Source organism: Rhinoderma darwinii, chromosome 1, assembly GCF_050947455.1.
Source record: "Rhinoderma darwinii isolate aRhiDar2 chromosome 1, aRhiDar2.hap1, whole genome shotgun sequence".
Lineage (NCBI taxonomy): Eukaryota > Metazoa > Chordata > Amphibia > Anura > Rhinodermatidae > Rhinoderma > Rhinoderma darwinii.
Window position 1 is genome coordinate 146467611 of NC_134687.1, and position 20372 is coordinate 146487982.

Genomic DNA, 20372 nt, shown 5'->3' on the forward strand with positions numbered 1-20372 from the left:
TAGTGGTAATATATGTAGATGCAGTAATTTTATAAAAATAAATATATAATAAAAGTCATATTGTAGCAATATTCTATTTTCTATCAGGTATTGGATTACCACTATATTATTTTGTATCAGTCATATTAGCATCTTATATTCAAGTACACATAAACAGTACTAAATTTGATGACAGTGAAAAATGTGATTTCATTATCTATGTTCATGTTTTACTTCATTAAAAAAACAGCCACAGTGCTGACTTATATGAGTGATTATATTGATACCAATGTATGCCTCAATCAATTCATCGCATCTAAAAGCCCAAAGAACAAATTAATACAAATGAACCACTAAGCCCCCTTCAGCTACTTCTAATAGGATGATATATGTTAAGATCAACTTAACAAGTGTGCTTCTGAAAAGCCTGTTAGCTGTAGCTTAAGCCCTGTACAATCTGGAGAATATTGAGTTAAATGAAGTGGTACAATAAATTTACAAAACAGGGACAACATTGAACCTAATAAACATGATGATAATTAATTTGAATATAAAGTAATATCTGTAAAATCTGCCTTGTTTGTTTCTCTTTTATTTTATATTATTACAGTTCTATATATAAAAGTAGCTAATATCAGTTATTCCAATCTTACATGGTGCAGTAACAGTTTTATGTATGCTCCGAAACACGTAATGCAGCTGAATCGATTCTCAGATCTGCAGGAGCTGTGACCATTCTCACTGAACATTGGAGGGAGCCACTGTCAGATGACAGCCACTTTGCCCTCTCTTTGTTTGACTGCTAACAGCAGAGATTGGTAAAGGAATAGCCTGCAATAATATAATTGCATGTAGTTTACACGTGCAGGCACGTGGGGCAGATGAGTCCAGGCATTTAACTATTAACATGGACTAACAAAACTTGTTACATTTGATCGAAGCCCATTCGGGTCTTGCATAAAAAATGTTTTAAAGGACTAAAAACTGAGCTATAGCCGAAAAACTGAAAATGTATTGGTGCTGTTTTCATTGAAAGGTAGCATTAGATAGTGAATTACAAGGGATAGAATGAACAACTAAATTGGTAAAAGTCATAGAAAAAATGCCATGCCCTTTAGAGGAGGATAGGTCTAAGCAATAGTAGGAAGAGATGTTTAGAAAGGTTGTTAAGAAATTTGATAAATCAGGCCAAAGAGTTTGGTTCTCAGAACAAGATTATAGAGAGGGCCTCCACCACACATTAGGGCTTAGTAGTCCTCCGCCAAAGGCAGAACACCAAGTATTTGTGTATTTAAATATTGTAGTTTGCCTGGATTTTTTTGGTAAAACACTATTAAAAATAAGCAGCAAAATTGCAGCTAGGAGGCGTACAGGACCTTTAATGACCGCACGGTCACATGACCAAGTACCTTCACCCAGGCACTGCAGAGGAGGAGGAGGGTTAAAACTGGTAAGATTCTGTATGTGGTGTATGCTATCTGTGGTGTTTATAGTGTATACTGTGTGTATGTAGTGTATGGTGTATGTAGGGTGTGGCATGTGCATTGTGTATGTAGTGTGCAGTGGTATTTTAAGGGTATTATGCGCTCTGGGCTGTTTGAAAAGAGTGGGCCCTCTCCAGCCCTGAATTTTAATTTCTTCTTATGGTATTAGAATCATATGTCTTACTGAAACCAGCCAGTGCTGACCTCTTGGGTTGGGCTTTTCTCAGCACAGCAAGCATAATGGGGTAGATCAAAATGAGGACTATCTCATGGACCCCCCAGGAGCCCAGATTGCCCTCATTATAGTCTGTCTCTGGTAGTGTGTATTAAATGATGTGTGTGTACTGGGTGTATAGTGTTATGCAGTATGTAGTGTGCGTGTGTAGTTCTAGCAAATGCCGAATGGGTCACTGCTGAGTTGGTCGGGAGTCAGTCATCGACAAATTTTACTGCCCACTACAGTTGTAGTGGCCATATTGGTATCATTACCAAGAGGGCCCGGTGCTCTTAAATTTGATTGGCGGAAGTGATGCATATCAAATCTAATGGATAATGTCTGCCATCAATAACTCCTCTCTCCTCTTCACTTCTAGGAACCACAACACTAGGTCCTTACACACAAGGTCTTTGATGCTGGGTGGCATCAGTGCCAAGTGCCTGGAAGTGAGGAGCAATAAGTAAATGGTCAGTAATGGTATCGTTTGTGGTGTCTGAATCAATTTTGGGGTTTGATCAGGGGTCTGACTTAATTTTAGGGTTTAGTCTGCGGTTTGAATTAATTTTAGGGTCTGGTCTGCGGTCTGAATGAATTTTTTTATCTAAATTAATTTTACGGTTTGGAGTTTGAATTTATTTAGTGGTTTGGGTTGTAAATTCATTTTTGGGTCTGGTCTGTGGTTTGGATTAGTTTTGGAGTTTGGGGTCTGGGTTTGCATTCATTCTGGGATTTGATAGCGAAACCACCAGACACTAATAAACTTTTTGTGCACTACTGTTGCATTTAATAAAAAATTTATTATGGTGAGCCATCGGCAGATTAATTTGGCCCTGCTCAGTACATATTATAAGAGACCAGTGGGAATTGTAATTAATAAATAGGAATTTGGATGTGGTGGCGGTGACTAATTTTGTGTAATTCCGAAAGCCTTTTTGAGTCATCCCACTATTAACCTTAGACATGCTACGATCAGGAAAGTTTCAAACCCTGAAACTCCCATCAATTCTGACAATAAGAGGTCCTCTGGTGCCTAAAAGAGACTGAGGGATCTAAGTGGGCAGGGCTGTCAATCACTGGATGGGTGGAGCGTTCAGTCATCTACCAATTTGTAGGTGGGCTTTTAATTGTTGGGTGGGATGAGCCAACAATTACTTATTGGGCTGGGCTTTCAGGACCACTAGGCCGGCACAGTAACTGACAATCTCATAATGAGAGAGAGTTTGAAATCCTTTACCTTCTATTAATTAAGACAGCTAATAAAACATTTTATGAGCTTCAGGTTGAGTTTCAACCTAGCCTAGAAATATATGGCACTTGTCCTTTAACCCTTCTCTAGCCAGATTATTAGATGACACTGTTGCTGTACCGGAAGAGTTATTGTGTAACAACAATATCAGTGTCTGAAGTTACAGTTTCGTTCTGCCTCGGTTTATTGCCACTAAATCTAAACTTAGTTTTACACATTCCAGAAATTGGGGTGTCGGATTCTGTTGAATTCTTTGGCATAAATTATTTTTATTTTATTACATCATTGTTCACATTTCAGCTCCACATTCACCTACTAACCAACATGCAGACTACTTTAAACACATTTGGCACAGTCATAAAGGGGTTGATACTGACCTTATTTTATATTTATTTTTCTATACTCTACAATTGAGAAAAAAAAATCTGTGTTCATAATTATATATTACAACATATTAAAACTGTTAAATTCAGGTATTTTCTATGTTTCTTAATCCTCTGAAATACATTCAAGCATATGCATGTTACGTAAAATATGCCTTTCATATTTATACACACTAAATGCGGTTACCTCAGATGGAGGTTTGAACTTATTTAAGGATTTATAATTATTTTCACTTGGAATGGCAGCTCAAAAGTCACAATGCATTAGATCTATAAATATAGTCCATAAACTATCGAGTAGTGCACATCTGAAAAATTGAGTAGATGCAGAATACATAACCCAAAAAAGCTGCAAATGTTCTCCCTTCTTCCCATGAGTTTCTTTTCCTTAACTGAGATAGTCCTAAGTAATATCATTAAGTCCGAATACATCACCCTCTAGCACTGTAGTAGTTCCATTACTCAATCCAATGTTTGCAAATTGCGCTTGTCTTCAGGCTGCTGGGGGATGCGTCCATTTCATAAAAGCATTAAATGATTTAAGATTCTTTAAGGAGGAAGGGGAGAAGCAAGAAAAATGCAATAAAAGGAAAAAAAGATGCTTTATAACAATAACGCTAACAATAGAGTAATATTTTTATGATGACAGTTTTAAAATACTAATAGTCCAGAACCACCCAAAAATATTGCAGTACAATTTAGTGCTTTAGAGTCAGATAGACAAACCCCGGAAAACAACATAATATAATAAGGAAAATATTTTATAATAAATACAATAAATGTAATAAACACAATAAATGTTTTACAATTTACATGGGGAAAATATTCAGGTACTATTTAGAAAAATCTCAAGTACTCCCCTTACACAGAGTTGAATGTACGTTTATATCTTGTTTGTGTTTAAAATGAGTAAACATTTTAAATTACAAAAAAAAACAAAAAGAAAAAAAGAAATGAAAAATAAGTTGGTATTTTAATTGCATGGCATTAACTATAGTACAAGTAGTCACTTGGAACTGGCGGCCAGGATTGAAGAGTTGTACTATTTGTAACTGTAGATATGATGTTATGTTTATAGTGTGAATAACAAACTGTACTTGCATCTGTTTCGGCTTACAAATCCTTTTACAATAACCGTGTTTCATCAGGATGAATGGCAATACTTAAATGACTAAATAAAGATTTTCTGAACAACATTTAATATTGAAACTTGTGGGGATTCCTGTGTTGGCAGCTTGCTGACTACAAGCTGAGCACCTGGCAAGGATTCATTGTGAATGCAGGTGTCTTATTCAACATTCGAGTTTTCATTGAGGCCAAGGACATAGTGAGTGACATTATTAACATACTTTTTACTGAGGCCAAGAATGTACTGAGTGACATTATTAACACTCTATAAAGGTAACAGACTGACATATTCTGGGCCTTACGCAAAAAGCAGTGAAATGTAAGAGAAATACATTAACCATACAAGTGCGATGAATATAATATAATTCGTGCAGTTTAGGAAATTATTTTCATTTACAATAAGATGATCTGAAAAAAACAAAAAACAACTAAACCGGAGACTTTTGATAATGTATTAGCCACTTTTTTTTTTTTGCTATCAAGCATTAGTACTCAAACAAATCGTAATTGTTAGTTGTAAATGAAGAACATGACTGGTACTATTTGATTTTAGGGCATTGCCTACTTAGAATATATATGTACAGTATATATTATACTTGTATTGACTGGTGGTGGCGATAGATGAGGTAGCGGGAAGGGTTACACTTCCTTCCCCACTACAGTGGGCAGATAAACTTACTTATTTAGATGTAGTGATTAGGCCCAATATTTGTAGTTTTGTATTAGATAATATCACTCCTTTGGTACAGTCTCTTAAGATAGACCTTGATAGATAGAAACACCTCCCTCACTGCTACAGGCAGAATGAATCTATTTAAAATGAAGTCCCTGCCCAGGTTTTTATACATTTTTCATAACTCTCTATTGTGGCTACCACTATCGCTGTACACTAATATCGATAGAGACGCCATATCTTTTATTTGGGCAGGGGGTACCCCTAGAATTGCTCTGGGCACACTACAACTACCGACTTATTCAAGTAAAATATTTCCATCAAATTTATTACACTCCTTCCAAATTATTTAGATTTGGAGGTATACCAACTCCTGTTTGCCCACGTTGCCAGGGACTTGAGGGCTCCTTGCATATGTTCTGGGAGTGTTTAATTATTAATAATTCCTGGACTGAAGTACTTCAGTTTCTCGAGCTTAAACTAGGACTCCCTCGTATTCTTGACACTAGAATTTGTCTCCTATTGCTGGTGGAAGAAACGATACCTTCTATGGCTGTCAGATCTCTCATGACACTACTATTATTTTATGCTAAAAAAAACTATACTCATGCACTGGAAACATCATAAGGTTCCTACGTTATCCGCATGGATTGTGCTGGTTAACTCTACCCTGCCATTCCTTAAACTCACATATGAAGCTCAAGGATGTCCTGACAAATTTCTGAAAATATGGAACTCTTGGGTGGCCAACCCTTCATACTAGCTCTAAACTTGATATTGTCCAAGATATCTGGACCTGGAATCTGCTGCCGTCTCTTTGTGTCCCCCACTCCTTTACTGCACTTCTCCCTTGACATGTATTCACCAAGCTTTCTTATATTTTTTTATACTGATAAGGAAAGGCTGTTAGTTAAGGTTTTGTTTTTGTTTTCTATTGTCTCTGCATATTGATGTCTCAAAAACTATTTTGTATGTTTTAATTAATAACTGACCTTATACGATTGGTACTATTGCATTGTCTCCTATATGTATCATTCAGGATTTTCTGCCTTTATACTTGTACCGCTGTTTGCTATGAGGTCTTAATAAAATTATCTTTAAAAAAAATAAAAATACTTGTATTGACTGTTTGCAAAGTTATAACTATTGTATTATGGTCACTAAACTGAGCTTTGTAGTAAAATTGTTTCTACAATTGTTTGTAAGTGTGTGTGGTCTTTAGTGACCCACTCTCCATCAATCTTCCCTTTGGTATTTAATAATAATTGTTGTATTGTATTTTGCGCTTATGTGATATTGACTTTATTTAATATTACATGTATCCCCTGTTTAATCCACTACACTGGACTGTCTCCAAAAAGACTTCAGATGCCAGTATTGACTAGGCTCCACAAACCTTAAAGGGTTCAAGCTCTACGTCCATATAGAAATAGAGGTTGACATATATCAATATACTCCAGGTGTAGCTTCTACAGCTTGTGTTTTAACTTTGTATTCTTTTCTTTTGAAATTAGTTAAAAGAGAGTTAATACATAAAAAGGGAAACAAACACACAAACAAACAAACAAACCATCTTGTATATTGCATATAGAATAAAAGAAAAAAAAATATCACATTGTATCTGTATGATCCAAATATTTAGATTTACTATACCTTCAAGCATACATGATATAGCATATTAAACAACTACAAGGCATCAATGCAGATCACATATACAGTAGGCCTAGAGTTTGCTGGCAATACAAGACATCTGGAGAAAGAGAACAGGGACAAAAGAAGCAAAGCACCTGCTCCAGTAACCCAGATCATAAATGGATTTGAGGCCCAGTCCTCTAGGACCAATCAACTCTCTAGTTATTGTACACACACAAACATTATTCTGTTAGTCAATCAATTCAATGCATAGGGTAATACAACTCAACATTAGAACACAATTCTTCACTCATATAGCAACCAAATCTCTGTGTGAATTATTGCCTATGTTTTTTATGTAAAATTTTGGTCAGTGGGATCTACAATGAGACAAACTCAAGTCCTGTCTCATGCTTCAGGTCTAATTATAGGTAAAAACTTAGGAAAGATTTAGTAATAAAAGGTTTCTAGGTTGCTGTTGTACATATCTATCCATGTGTGTAATATTTAAATTACATGCTAATACAACACACATTCAAGATTATACAGCCTAAATGACAAACTGGAAAGATCTTGTGATACAATGGAAAAGAGTTTCCTAAGCAGAAGCTTTTAATATTTAATTAGAGAGTTGCAAGCATATGTAAAAATATAGCTTTATCACAGCTGACAGTGCTATTAGCACCATCATGGGGCCCTAAAGTAATGCAAATGATGAAGGGGACTTAAGATTTAGTCTTAGTGTAAATTACGGTACTCATACATATTTATGAACACTCATGTATGGCAGTGATTCCCAGAAATATCTTATATACTTCAGTCATATTGTACTCTATATGTATATGTGGCTTATTCCTATTGCTCTCTGTGTGTCTATAATTTGTTCTTACTGCTCTCTATATGTATATGTGGCTTGTTGATACTGCAATCTATATGTATATTTCTGAAGCTCTGCATCTTTTCCACAAAAGTGGCAAGGGCGGTGTAAAAAGGTCAAAAGTGAGACTTTCAATGAATTCAATGGGGAGTTAGAACTTGCAACAAATAGCAGATTAGTACAATATGGAAATGATCCCTGGCTCTATCACATCCAATAGATATATATGTCTTTCAGGTCGGAGCAGGTAAAAATATTGGGTGAAAATCTGTAAACAGCACAGGTAATATACAAGAAGAAAAACAGGCAGTTTTTACCACTCAAATGGCACTGTGAATGGCAGCCCAGCGGGTAATCAGTGTGAATACTCTCTATGCGATAGAAAATCCGGGGTCCAGTAAAACTCTTGCCCTAGTGTTGGCGTGCCGCTCATGTTTTTATCAATTTTATTGATTATATGTGTACTAGCTTTTTGTTTTCTCGTAAGTATGGAATAAAATTTGGCATGACAAGAATAGTGTCCGGGAGTGTTGCATTATTGTTTTCCTTTTTACATTGGAGACAAAGGTCCTTTTCGTTTGTTGAAGGACATCGGGAAACCGTTTTTTCCTACGTCAAACTGCAAATACCAGCAGAACAATGTACACATACTGGAACACTGATTTTCTATCGTATAGAGGCTGAGAGAGAGTATTCACACTGATTACCCATTGGACTGCCATTCACAGTGCAGTTTGAGCGGTAAAACTCCCGGTTTGTTTTTGTATATTAACAAATAGCAGGTGTTTCGATTTTTGCATTGGAAAAGCAGTGATTCCATCACAAAAATCGCAAAGCAAAAAAATCTAATACTAACCCAGAATTCTCTGCTTCTTCGTCCAGGCCGGCCCCCTGGGATGCTTTTTCCGCCAATGTGACCGCTGCAGCCAATTACAGGCTATAGCGGTCACGTGGGATGAAACATTTTCACAGGAGGCCGCTCTGCAGGATGGAAGAGGGACATGTTGCCATGGCTATGTAAGTATTATTTTTTTTTTTATGTGAAGTTTTCCACAGTGGATATTTCGGCTGAAAAACTGCACTACAATTTAACATAGCCAATGGGTGGAATTTATAAACTACATGTTTCACCACCTGAAGACGCCACTATAGGTGGTGAAACATGTAGGGAGGCTGTATTAGGGATTCAATTTGAATACACTAATCCATGTAGACTAGCCAGACAACTTATAGGTACTTACGTAGGGCAGCGATAGAAGTGAACACTGAGCTCAGTTTGCAGATTGAATGAGAGGAATGCCTCCATGTCACGGTCCTAGGGTATGTGGACCCACTAGACTGCTCGGCCATAGCGGAGTGGCAGCTGGCCAAACAACAGTTTATATAAAAGCCTTTAGCACAAGAGTACCTGTAAGTGTCCAGACAGAGATGAGGTGATTCAGATGCTTTGGCACAAATGGTTTATGGCCCAGGTGATGCTTAACGTGGCAGATGACACAAGATGTGGCAGATGACACAAGATGTGGCAGATGACACCAGATGTGGCAGATGACACCAGACATGGCAGATGATACCAGACATGGCAGAAGAGTCACACACGACTCCAACAATAGTAATAAACTGAGAGAAAAAGAAGTCATATCGCCACAAAAATGGAATATAAAAATAGCAAGATTTTATTAGGACATACAATACAAAAATATTATTACAGATAAAATTCAAAGATGGATCCGAATAAAAGAAGGGAAAAGCAGTGCGGTAGTTTCAAAAATATTGAAGAATTGGGATATAGAGCCCACTATGAATACGCAGAATCTGGTACAAAAACACTTCCTAGTGTGAATCACACGTGACAGCGTCTAGTTGATATATTATCTGCACATATAATAGACTAGTAATGACAAGCAGCGGAATTTAGGAATTAAATCATAACACCAAGTCAATACAAATAGCTCTAATGCTTGTTACATTACTCGAGAATAGTGTTTAAGTGTCTATATTTGTTTTGCACTTGGCAGAGGTAGGTAAAAACGATCTGAACCAAAGTGCCAAAGTAAGAATAGAACTGCAGAATAAACACAATACTGCAGAAAAAGAACAGGCATTAATAACTATTAAAAACACATAAAAACTAAAAAGGAAAGGTTAATGTAAGAGGGATTTGTAGGCAAAGTCATATTGCGTACCAACCAGGTAGCATGAATCTTACAAAAAAGCCGAGAAACTTAAATTTTCATTGAGCCCATATGGGGTCATGGTGCCCAGTGTAATGATCCACCTGCACTCTTTTTGTGCTAGTACTTTTTTGATGTCCCCCCCTCTCACACCACAATGAATACGGTCGATGCCCCTAACTCGAAAGGTTCTAGGGTCACATCCATGTTTAAGTTTAAAATGTTTTGGGATGGTTTTTAAAGTCGTCAGGTCCACTACATCTCTTGCTGCGGATATGTCCCGTACATGTTCCCTTACCCTTAACTTTAGTTGTCTGGAGGTTAGGCCCACATAGACCATAGGGCAGTCGCATGTAGCATAGTATATCACGTGAGTGGTACTACACGAGATATACTGCAAGATTTTAAAACGTCTGTCCGTCTTTACGGAATCAAAGTGTGTGGTCCGCAGGATATTTGGGCATGCTATGCAATCACCACAGGGAAAGCAGCCCTGGGCGGGGCCCCTAGCCGAAAAAAGAATCTGTCGTTTAGGGACATAATGGCTCTGTATAAGGATGTCCCTCAGGTTCCTGCTTCTTCTTGCAGTCATTTGGGGATATGGGGGTAGAGCTGTAGTCAGTGTTGTTTCCAGCTGTAGGATGGGCCAGTGTTTTTCCAGGATTTCTCTCATTAGTTGCCACTGATTATTGTGAGTCGAGATGAATCTGATCACATCAGGTATTTTTTCTTTCTGTTCTGGGGGTGGTGGATAGAGTAATTCTCTCCGTGCCACCCTCCTAGCCCGATTATAGCCCTGTTTAATACAGCGATGGCTATACCCTCTTTCTTTAAACCGTTCCCTTAGATCTTGAGCCTGATTTTCGAAACTGGAGTCCGAGGAGCAGATCCGCCTCATCCTCAGAAACTGACCAACCGGGACAGCTTTGACTGTAGAATAGGTGTGTGCTGATGTGGCATGTAAAAGGGAATTGACCGACGTCTCTTTTCTGTAGACGTCGGTCTGTAATCTTCCCTCTGGATCTGATGTGATGGTTATGTCCAGAAAGTTCACCTTTTGTTTGTCATGGTCAAATGTCAATTTAATATTCCAATTATTAGTATTCAAAATCTGCATGAAATTCACAAGTTGTAGTTCAGTTCCCTGCCAGATAATGAAGACGTCATCAATGTAACGTAACCAGCACAGCACATGGTTGTCGGCGTAGGCGCCGTCACCATGCACAACCCGCCTCTCCCAGAGGCCCAGAAACAGGTTGGCATATGACGGCGCGCACGCCGCCCCCATGGCCGTGCCTTGTTTTTGAACATAAAAGGAATCTTTGAAGACAAATAGATTATGCGTGAGAATGAATTCCAATAGAACCACTATCAGATCACATAAATGGCTGTCCCGGTTGCTCATGCCAAGGAAGAAGCGGACCGCCTCAATGCCATCATGGTGTCTAATACACGTGTACAGGGATTCCACGTCTGCTGTGACCAGTAGCATATCCTCCTCCAAATATATTCCATCAATTCTTTTAAGTACCTCCGTGGTATCTTTTACGTGTGATGGTAGACACTCCACTAGGGGTTTCAAGTAGAAGTCGATGAATTTGCATACTGGTTCACATAGACTGCCAATCCCTGACACTATGGGGCGACCTGGAGGGTCCCTAATGTCCTTATGGATTTTGGGAAGGAGGTAAAAAGTTGGGATCTTAGGGAAATCCACAGTTAGACCCTCTAATGTTTTTTTAGGGATGATCCCCTTCTCAAAGGCACTATTCAGGATTTTCATCAAATCCGAAGAGAAGGTGTTTATCGGGTTGTGGCTCAATTTACAGTAAGTATCTTTGTTCCGTAGTTGGCGGAATGCTTCTTTCTCATATTGTTTGGTTGGCCAAACTACTATGTTGCCCCCCTTGTCCGCCGCCTTGAAGACCACGTCTTCAAGCGATTGAAGGGATTTCAGTGCAGCGCGCTGTGCCGCTGTTAGATTATCGTATCTATTGTTAGTGGGGATCTTTTTAAAGTCTTCCATCACAAGTTTTGTGAAGATCTCCACTTGTGGGCATAGGGACAAGGGGGGAAAACTTTTTGAACGAGGTACAATAGAATTGGGGAACCCACCTTGCTCTAAAGGGATTTGTTCCTGTAAAAGTTCTTCCAAAGCTAATAACGTTTCTCTTTCCAGAGGGCTGTCAAGACCCATATTGCTGGCACCCCTCCCATGCAATTTCCGCAGTACCAATTTCCGTGAGAAAAGGAACAAGTCCTTTACCGCTGTGAAAAAGTCAAACTTATTATTTGGAGAGAATGTGAGTCCCATATTTAAAATCTCACATTGTGTGTCAGAAAGAGTATGTGTTGACAGGTTAATTACCTCTAAGTTTCTCGCTTTTTTGCCTCCCGAGTATGGGGATGGTGATTTCCGTTTGGCTGCTTGTCTCTCCCTATTTCTCCGGGGGAAATTTGGATTTTGTCCGGATGTTACGTCCCCATTCCACCTTGTTTCTATACTTTCATCATTAGAGGTTTGCGAAGACAGAGACCCCGATCTGGGTCGGAGTCCAGAGCGTGTTCTACCATTTCTCCATTTATAGACCCTGCCCTGTGAATAGTCGTTATTATCCCTCTGGAATTTTTTTGTTTTGATGGAACAAATTTCATTTTCCCATTTCTTGAAATCTAATTCCAGGTCGCTATTCAGTTTTTCTAGGGCCTCAGTAGAGAGATCTTTTTTCAGGGTCGTATTTATGTCATCTATTTCTTTCTCTATTGATTTTAGTGATGTATTATTGGACTGGATCAAAAGATCCATGTAGCCCCGTGAACAAGTGGTGGACAACTGTTCACATTTGTCTCTGAAGGTTTCTTCCTCATTCTGAAGGGTGGGAAAGACTTGAATCCTCAAGCCTCTTGGAATAAGTCCTTTAATTAAGTATCTTTCCAGGAAGGCTTTATTCCACCATATCTTAGTACGTTGTTTAAAAAGACTTTTAAGCCTATATGTTAATTCCCTCGTATCTTTCCCTCTACTGTCTAAAAACAAATTCGAATCCTCTTTGAAGACAACATTGAGTTGTGAGATCCAAGACTGATCTCGCAATCGAAAGTCCATGTTAGGCCCAGAGCCCAGTGCTGTGAAAAACACAGAAGAACGACAATTTCAATATAAGGACTTACCAGGTTGGGTAAAGAGTTAGGCGCCACAGGCAAATATCCAGAGCGCCCCAAAATGTAAGTAACACAGCAAAACTTCATATAATCATAATAAACTGAGAGAAAAAGAAGTCATATCGCCACAAAAATGGAATCTAAAAATAGCAAGATTTTATTAGGACATACAATACAAAAATATTATTACAGATAAAATTCAAAGATGGATCCGAATAAAAGAAGGGAAAAGCAGTGCGGTAGTTTCAAAAATATTGAAGAATTGGGATATAGAGCCCACTATGAATACGCAGAATCTGGTACAAAAACACTTCCTAGTGTGAATCACACGTGACAGCGTCTAGTTGATATATTATCTGCACATATAATAGACTAGTAATGACAAGCAGCGGAATTTAGGAATTAAATCATAACACCAAGTCAATACAAATAGCTCTAATGCTTGTTACATTACTCGAGAATAGTTTTTAAGTGTCTATATTTGTTTTGCACTTGGCAGAGGTAGGTAAAAACGATCTGAACCAAAGTGCCAAAGTAAGAATAGAACTGTCAGAGACGCAGTCCAGTGTATTTGGTCCGTGTGAAATCACATTATGTCAAGTGTGAGAAGTATAGTAGTGGGCTTACCCATTAAGATGAGTGTAGTGAAGTCCCGCACTGCAGCCTGAAAGGTGTTGCGCCCCGACGCGCGTTTCGCCGATATGGCTTCCTCAGGGGGTAGTGTATTGTGAGGTACGATGTCGAGCCTTATATGTGGTTCCATTAATCAAAAAGTGTGTAGTTCCGGTGTCGGTCCTCACGTTCTGGTCTATGGCGCATGCGCGGGAACCTGACCAGAGCCGCGAGATCCCCGTCCCCTGTTCGTCACGCTCCCACTGCGCCTGCGTGCCCCCGGGGACGCGTGTCCATGGGAACAGAGCAGGCGCAGTGCAAACGTATAGACGACAGAGGAGCGTGGCGAGGCTCCAAGGTTCAACTACGGCATTCGCAAACCCCAGGACGTATGGGAATGTTCAAGTGCGTGTGTGAACATGTGTAATTCTAAGAGAATGTGAGTATGATCGGCAATAGGAAGAAAGATGAAAATGTGTTGATGTTTATACCATAGGTATCAGATGAAAAGGTAAATAAGGAAGATACAAAGAATGAAGCATGTGAAACATAAGATAACAATGGTGATGTGATGTGACCAATATAATCGGAATCGATCATTGGGACTGGTGATAGATAAAAGTGCAATTATATATGAAATAGTAGGGTATAATAATGCAAAAAATTAGATATTGATAAGATAGTAGATTAATAAGAAAAACAAAAAACGGGGGGGGAGGGGGGGGAGAGGGGGGGGAAGGAGAATGAAGGGGACAACTGATACTAGGGAAAACAAAAATAATAATACACGTGAAAAAAGAAGATCATGAATAACATGAAAATACGACGCATATAATATATATATATTATTGCGAGCAGTGAACAAAGACAATAAGCAACAAACAGTATAATGAATTATTATGACATGATGGATTGTTAAGTGTCAGAAGGTGACAATCAAATGAAATTACAAAATAAATCTAAATCACATACATAATAAAAAGGTATATGATATAGTATAAATCAGTGAACAGAAATTGAATAGATGAACAATTCCAATGGATAGGTTCATTGTCCGGAGGGGTTGATTGATGTATCATAGATATAATTCCATGATGTTTCAGAGGAACAGCGCTCAAAAAATCGCTCGATCTAAACACAATACTGCAGAAAAAGAACAGGCATTAATAACTATTAAAAACACATAAAAACTAAAAAGGAAAGGTTAATGTAAGAGGGATTTGTAGGCAAAGTCATATTGCGTACCAACCAGGTAGCATGAATCTTACAAAAAAGCCGAGAAACTTAAATTTTCATTGAGCCCATATGGGGTCATGGTGCCCAGTGTAATGATCCACCTGCACTCTTTTTGTGCTAGTACTTTTTTGATGTCCCCCCCTCTCACACCACAATGAATACGGTCGATGCCCCTAACTCGAAAGGTTCTAGGGTCACATCCATGTTTAAGTTTAAAATGTTTTGGGATGGTTTTTAAAGTCGTCAGGTCCACTACATCTCTTGCTGCGGATATGTCCCGTACATGTTCCCTTACCCTTAACTTTAGTTGTCTGGAGGTTAGGCCCACATAGACCATAGGGCAGTCGCATGTAGCATAGTATATCACGTGAGTGGTACTACACGAGATATACTGCAAGATTTTAAAACGTCTGTCCGTCTTTACGGAATCAAAGTGTGTGGTCCGCAGGATATTTGGGCATGCTATGCAATCACCACAGGGAAAGCAGCCCTGGGCGGGGCCCCTAGCCGAAAAAGGATTCTGTCGTTTAGGGACATAATGGCTCTGTATAAGGATGTCCCTCAGGTTCCTGCTTCTTCTTGCAGTCATTTGGGGATATGGGGGTAGAGCTGTAGTCAGTGTTGTTTCCAGCTGTAGGATGGGCCAGTGTTTTTCCAGGATTTCTCTCATTAGTTGCCACTGATTATTGTGAGTCGAGATGAATCTGATCACATCAGGTATTTTTTCTTTCTGTTCTGGGGGTGGTGGATAGAGTAATTCTCTCCGTGCCACCCTCCTAGCCCGATTATAGCCCTGTTTAATACAGCGATGGCTATACCCTCTTTCTTTAAACCGTTCCCTTAGATCTTGAGCCTGATTTTCGAAACTGGAGTCCGAGGAGCAGATCCGCCTCATCCTCAGAAACTGACCAACCGGGACAGCTTTGACTGTAGAATAGGTGTGTGCTGATGTGGCATGTAAAAGGGAATTGACCGACGTCTCTTTTCTGTAGACGTCGGTCTGTAATCTTCCCTCTGGATCTGATGTGATGGTTATGTCCAGAAAGTTCACCTTTTGTTTGTCATGGTCAAATGTCAATTTAATATTCCAATTATTAGTATTCAAAATCTGCATGAAATTCACAAGTTGTAGTTCAGTTCCCTGCCAGATAATGAAGACGTCATCAATGTAACGTAACCAGCACAGCACATGGTTGTCGGCGTAGGCGCCGTCACCATGCACAACCCGCCTCTCCCAGAGGCGCACGCCGCCCCCATGGCCGTGCCTTGTTTTTGAACATAAAAGGAATCTTTGAAGACAAATAGATTATGCGTGAGAATGAATTCCAATAGAACCACTATCAGATCACATAAATGGCTGTCCCGGTTGCTCATGCCAAGCAAGAAGCGGACCGCCTCAATGCCATCATGGTGTCTAATACACGTGTACAGGGATTCCACGTCTGCTGTGACCAGTAGCATATCCTCCTCCAAATATATTCCATCAATTCTTTTAAGTACCTCCGTGGTATCTTTTACGTGTGATGGTAGACACTCCACTAGGGATTTCAAGTAGAAGTCGATGAATTTGCATACTGGTTCACATAGACTGCCAATCCCTGACACTATGGGGCGACCTGGAGGGTCCCTAATGTCCTTATGGATTTTGGGAAGGAGGTAAAAAGTTGGGATCTTAGGGAAATCCACAGTTAGACCCTCTAATGTTTTTTTAGGGATGATCCCCTTCTCAAAGGCACTATTCAGGATTTTCATCAAATCCGAAGAGAAGGTGTTTATCGGGTTGTGGCTCAATTTACAGTAAGTATCTTTGTTCCGTAGTTGGCGGAATGCTTCTTTCTCATATTGTTTGGTTGGCCAAACTACTATGTTGCCCCCCTTGTCCGCCGCCTTGAAGACCACGTCTTCAAGCGATTGAAGGGATTTCAGTGCAGCGCGCTGTGCCGCTGTTAGATTATCGTATCTATTGTTAGTGGGGATCTTTTTAAAGTCTTCCATCACAAGTTTTGTGAAGATCTCCACTTGTGGGCATAGGGACAAGGGGGGAAACCTTTTTGAACGAGGTACAATAGAATTGGGGAACCCACCTTGCTCTAAAGGGATTTGTTCCTGTAAAAGTTCTTCCAAAGCTAATAACGTTTCTCTTTCCAGAGGGCTGTCAAGACCCATATTGCTGGCACCCCTCCCATGCAATTTCCGCAGTACCAATTTCCGTGAGAAAAGGAACAAGTCCTTTACCGCTGTGAAAAAGTCAAACTTATTATATGGAGAGAATGTGAGTCCCATATTTAAAATCTCACATTGTGTGTCAGAAAGAGTATGTGTTGACAGGTTAATTACCTCTAAGTTTCTCGCTTTTTTGCCTCCCGAGTATGGGGATGGTGATTTCCGTTTGGCTGCTTGTCTCTCCCTATTTCTCCGGGGGAAATTTGGATTTTGTCCGGATGTTACGTCCCCATTCCACCTTGTTTCTATACTTTCATCATTAGAGGTTTGCGAAGACAGAGACCCCGATCTGGGTCGGAGTCCAGAGCGTGTTCTACCATTTCTCCATTTATAGACCCTGCCCTGTGAATAGTCGTTATTATCCCTCTGGAATTTTTTTGTTTTGATGGAACAAATTTCATTTTCCCATTTCTTGAAATCTAATTCCAGGTCGCTATTCAGTTTTTCTAGGGCCTCAGTAGAGAGATCTTTTTTCAGGGTCGTATTTATGTCATCTATTTCTTTCTCTATTGATTTTAGTGATGTATTATTGGACTGGATCAAAAGATCCATGTAGCCCCGTGAACAAGTGGTGGACAACTGTTCCCATTTGTCTCTGAAGGTTTCTTCCTCATTCTGAAGGGTGGGAAAGACTTGAATCCTCAAGCCTCTTGGAATAAGTCCTTTAATTAAGTATCTTTCCAGGAAGGCTTTATTCCACCATATCTTAGTACGTTGTTTAAAAAGACTTTTAAGCCTATATGTTAATTCCCTCGTATCTTTCCCTCTACTGTCTAAAAACAAATTCGAATCCTCTTTGAAGACAACATTGAGTTGTGAGATCCAAGACTGATCTCGCAATCGAAAGTCCATGTTAGGCCCAGAGCCCAGTGCTGTGAAAAACACAGAAGAACGACAATTTCAATATAAGGACTTACCAGGTTGGGTAAAGAGTTAGGCGCCACAGGCAAATATCCAGAGCGCCCCAAAATGTAAGTAACACAGCAAAACTTCATATAATCATAATAAACTGAGAGAAAAAGAAGTCATATCGCCACAAAAATGGAATATAAAAATAGCAACAATAGGCTTAGGCTCAGAAACAAACACAGAAACAGGATACGGGAAGCAGGATACAGGAACACTGGTAGCAACTAAGATCATTTGCAATACGAACATGGGTAGACAACAACAAAACTCAGGCAAGGAGGGGAAGGGTAGAGTCCTTTAACTTCTTAGTGACCACCAATACGCCTTTTTATGTTGGTTACTAAGGGGCCTTAGGCTAGGCTGACGCCTTTTCACGTTCGCCTAGTCTAAGTCCTGCACGGGTCTCCCGTGCAGGCTGGAGCCGGGGCTCAGCTGTATAATGACAGCTGAGCTCCTGCTCCAACGCCCGCAATCAAAGTTTACTTCGATCGCGGCCGTTTAACCCGTTAAATGCCGCCGTCAATAGCGACCGCGGCATTTAACTTTGTTTACAGAGGGAGTGAGCTCCCTCTGTCACCCATCGGTGGCCCGCAAATGCAATCGCGGGTCTCCGATGGGGTGTCATGGCAGCCGGGGGCTTGATAAAAGCCCCCAGGTCTGCCCTGGACATATGCCTGTTAGGACGCGCCGGAGGCACGTCCTAATAGATTGCCTGTCAGAGTTACAATGACAGGCAAAAATGCTCTGGTATACGAAGTATACCAGAGCATTATAGTAGCGATCTGAAGATCGCACAGTAAAGTCCCCTGTGTGACTAGTGAAATAAATAATAAATGTGAAATAAAGATTAATAATACAAGTTACAGTAAAAAAATAAATAAAACCATTTTTTTCCATAAAAAGTGGTTTTATTTAGTAAAAGTGTAAAAAAAAATATAAAAGTACACATATATGGTATCGCCGCAACCGTAATGACTCCATTAATAAAGTTAATATGTAATTTCAACCGCAAGGTGAACACCGTAAAAAAAAGCGCAAAAAACAATGGCGAAATTGCAAATTTTTTCCATTGCCCCCCAAAAAAGTCATAATAAAAATGAATCAATAAGTCCCATGCACCCCAAAACAGTACCAATCAAAACTACGTCTCGTCCCGCAGAAAACCAGCCCAAAAAATCACTACATTGATGGAAAAATAAAAAAGTTACGGCTCTTGGAAAGCAACGATGCAAAAACAAATAATTTTAGTTCAAAAGTGTTTTTATTGTGCAAAAGTCGTAAAACATAAAAAACCTCTACATATGTGGTATCGCCGTAATCGTACCGACCCATAGAATAAAGGTAATGTGTTATTTACGCCGCACAGTGAACGACGTCAATTTAAAAACGCATAGAACAATGGCGGAATTTCATTTTTTTTTTAATAATCCCCCCCAAAAAAGTTAATAAAAGTAAATAAAAAAATTATATGTACCCAAAAATGGTGCTATTAAAAAGTACAACTAATCCCGCAAAAAACAAGTCCTCATACAGCTATGGAGACTAGAGATGAGCGAACTTATGAAAAGTTCGGTTCGGCTAGTTCACCGAATTTCACGAAAAAGTTCGATTCGGACCGAACTAGTTCTGACCGAACCTGTAATTTCCGTGCACCGAGCATGGTACTGTCCAGGGTGCTGAAAGAGTTAATGGGCTGCACTGACTCTTTCAGCAACCTTGACAGTACCATGCTCGGCGCACGGAAAATACAATTTTAATGTAATAAAAAAATTAAAAAAATATGTTCATACTTACATTCCTCCTGTCCGGCCTCCAGCGATGACGTTTCATCCATGTCACCACTGCAGCCAATCACAGGCTGTAGTGGCGGTCACGCACGTCAGGATGACGTCAGAAGGCCGGCCTCCAGGGATGACGCTTCATCCCACGTGACCGCCTCTGTGCAGCTAATCACAGGCTGCAGCGGCCTCTGAAGCCAATCACAGGCTGCAGCGGCCTCTGCAGCCAATCACACGCTCCTCTCCTGAAATACTCTGTGCTGCGCTGCCTTAAAATATGTGGACAAGTCAGGATCCTGTTTCTTTTAAATGCTGCTGGGGAACCCACTCGATCCACTATATAAGGCTGTGCTACAGTGCAGCATTTAAAAGAAACAGGATTCTGACCTGTCCACAGAGTTTAAGGCAGCACAGAGTATTTCAGGAGATGAGCACGGCCGGCCACGGGCAGCCGGTCATTTTTCCCACCCGTGCTCCCATTATAAAGTATAGGAGCACGGCCCGTAAAATAAAAAATAGAACATGTTCTATCTTTTTAACGGCACGGGCACCTTCCCGTGAGAAAACGGGAAGGTACCCATGGCTAACAGAAGTCTATGGGCCTGCTATTTCGGGTCGTAATTACGACCCGTAATAACGGGTGTTTTTACGGTCGTGTG